Source organism: Schistocerca serialis, chromosome 1, assembly GCF_023864345.2.
Source record: "Schistocerca serialis cubense isolate TAMUIC-IGC-003099 chromosome 1, iqSchSeri2.2, whole genome shotgun sequence".
In the NCBI taxonomy this organism is placed as follows: Eukaryota; Metazoa; Arthropoda; class Insecta; order Orthoptera; family Acrididae; genus Schistocerca; species Schistocerca serialis.
In genome coordinates, this window is record NC_064638.1 from 460,623,347 (window position 1) to 460,626,731 (window position 3,385).

Below are 3,385 nucleotides of genomic sequence, written 5' to 3' on the forward strand. Positions count from 1 at the left end.
TTCTAACCACTGAAATGAGTTACGTAGATCTCAAATTCAGCGCTGTAGTATCCTCACAATTATTATCCAAAATGATTCCTGAAACCTGCAACAGGATTCTTAGTTGCCTCAGGAAATAGATTAGATCAAAGCAATGCAAAACAAACATAAAATAAAACGAAGGACATGCAAGTAAACTGTATTATCATAACTCATCAGGCTTTCCTGGCGATCTAATTACATCTTGGGTTGTCAGGTATTCTGCCGGATATCAGCGTCGTTCTTGCACGATGTTTCGGTAACGTAGCTTGTAACCTTCATCACGTGTGACCTGAGACTGCTCCTCGAGTGCTTTTTTTTTTTTTTTTGTACTTTTCATTCCAGTCCCTGAAGGGGATGGGTAGGCTGTTTGAGGGCTTGCATTACCCTTTCCAGCCTTTTTTTGTACAAGTACATTTCGTTTATTTATTTGTTAAATTTTCTTGCAAAAGGGCATTTGATCATTTTTACAGTATAGAATATAAAATTTTAAGTCATATTGAAATACAATGGAAGTGCTACAGATTATAGAATATTTTACATCATGATTATTCCATATATCATAATGGAATATAAAATACAATAAAGTTACTAGAATACAATAAAAATACAGTACAATAAAATACAATACAATAGTTTACAGTTCATGCTTTATGCTTTGAGGAGATTGTTGTGTGTGTTTTTATTTAGTTTTCGTGGTGTTGCTTCATTTTGTGTGTGAGAGTGGTGGTGGTGTTGTTTTATGCTACTATTATGCGGTACCACTTTTCTTTATATTGTCTGCAATAGGTGGGAGGCGAGGATAGTTTGAAATTTGAAGATATACAATTGATTTGATTATACAACTGAATTTAGAGACCAGTTGACTATTGGGCGTTTAAGGTGCTCTCCTGTTTACATCAGGTCCTCCATTCACCTTAGGGAAATGACTTTCGTGGCAGTGGTGAACAGTTACATTTTTTTTATGTCTATGCTACATTTTATGTCTAACTTAGTTCTATAGTTTATGTGTGTGTGTGTGTGTGTGTGTGTGTGTTTCATGGGGTTAGTTTCTCTGTCTTTGAATCAGGTGTTGGGGGAGTGGGATGTCTTGGGTTAGTGGTTCCATGGTGGGGGCGAGGTCTGGGTATTCTTGGCTGGTATTATGTGCTACTCTACATGTTGGTTGGATGTATTTGAATTTTGGTGGTCTGTTCACTCGTGGTCTTGTTGTCAGGATGTTTTCCATGTCTGGGCGTTTTGTTATTATGTGTCTCCCATAGTTTGCTCTGAGTTTAGTTAGTATGGTCTGTAGCGGCTCCACGCCTGTGATGTCATACACGTCGTCACTGGGCGTGAGCCTGCCTTGGCAGTCTTGAAATGCTGCGTACGAGTCGTCTCTCTGTCGAGTAAAGTCGTTCTGCTACCAGTTTATGCAGGCCACCCAAGGGGGCTACAACATATTCTACCACAGGTCTGATGTACGTCTTGTAGGTGTGGATTGCAGTTTGGTCGTCACATCCGTGGAATCGTCCTTATACTCGTCTGATTAGGATTTGTCTTTTTCTTGTCTTGTTTAGTAGGTATGTGGGGAGTGTTTTCCAATTTAAGTGTTTGTCTAGATACACACCTAGGTACCTGGCAGTGTCATTAAGTCTTAGTGGTGTGTTTCATAGCGTCAGTTGTATGTCATCTGTGTTTTGTTGTCGTTTCTTTGTCAGGTGTCTGTGTCTAAATAAAACCATTTGTGTTTTGGATGGGTTTGGATGGATTCTCCATTTTGCCATCCAGATTTCTAGTCGTTGTAGGTAGGTCTGTGTCTTTCGTTGTACGGTTGTCGCCTTCAATTCTGTACACCAGTAGGTAGTGTCGTCAGCGTGAACTCCTACTGTTTCTGTAGGTGTTGTTGTCGTTGGTACGTCAGCTGTGTAAAGCGTATGCAGTAACAGGGTCAAGATGCCTCCTTGTGGTACTCCTGCTTGGGGTGTAAATTCTTGAGAGGAAGCGCCGCCGACATGTACCTTGCATTTTCTGTTTGTGATATATGCCTGTATTAATTGTACAACCTTGGTTGGAAGGCCCAATTGGTTCAGTATGTAGAGCAGTCCGGTGTGCCAAAGCTCGTATAAGGCACTCTCTATGTCTAAGAAGACTCTGTTAAAACCTTGCGCTATTCTGTTGGTCAGTTTGATTAACGGGTCGTTGGTGGAATGATTCTGTCGGAAGCCTGATTGTGTGAAGGGGAGGATTTCTTTGCGTTCTACGTACGTTTTTATGCGGTCAGTTAGTATCCTTTCGTGTGTTTTTGCTATGACGTCGAGTAGAGTTATCAGTCTGTAGGATCGCGGGTCAGTCTTTGGTTTGTCAGGTTTTAGTAACATTATTGTTTTGCTAGTTTTCCAGCTGGTCGGTAAGGCTTCGTTGGTGAGACCATAGTTACAGATGAGGGAGAGGATGGGTACCAGGAGGTGGGCTAGGGCTTTCTGGAGGTGTATGCGTCTGATGTCATTCTGTCCAGTGGCTGTGTTGCGTCCTGAGTAGATTGCGTTAATGATTTCTGTGTTGGTGATTTCTGCAGTCAGTGTGTTTTCGTCTTTTGTCTCTATTGTTGGGGTATTTAAGGTTATGGTTAGTTGTTGCTCTATGTATTGTCTGAAGTTGTCGAATTTAGCGTCTTGTGGGAAAGAATATACTTGCTGTAGTACTTGTCTGAATGCCTTGGCTTGTTCTGCTTTGTCTGTTATTGGCTTGTTGTCCACTAGTAATGTGGTGTTTGTTGACTGTCGTTGTCCCATTAGTGTTTTAAAGCATTCCCTCCTTCCCCGTAATTTAGTCTTCTGCATGTGTCGTCCCATTGTCTTTGTTGGTATGCAGATATGATGCTTTTAATTCTGGCACTCAGTCTGTTCCATTTTCTTTTCAGGTCTGGGTTGTTCTCGTGTCTGATTTGTCTGTAAAGTTGTTTCTTCTGTTGTACTGGGTTGAGGGCTGCCTGGGGGATAGCTTGTTTCCAATTTTCGACTACTATAGTGGGAATGGCTTCATCTATTGCTTGATGTATGGCAGTCTCTATTCTGTTGGTGGTATGTTGGAGGTCGTCGTCGTCTGTTATCTTCAGTGGTATTGATGGGTGTTCTGCGAGTACGTCTTTGTATTTGTCCCAGTCCGCATTTGCATATTTTCGGATCATTCGTCTTGTGGGGATATGCTCTGGGGACAGGGTGACGCTGGTCATGGAAAGGACTGGTAGGTGGTCGCTCATTATAGAGGTGCCTACGACAGGCTCTGACATTGTGTCGCTATTGCTGTGTCCGTATAGTATGTGGTCTGGTGTCGAGTGGCCTCGGTGACCTATGTATGGCCGTTGGTTGACTGGTAGCCGGTCTGT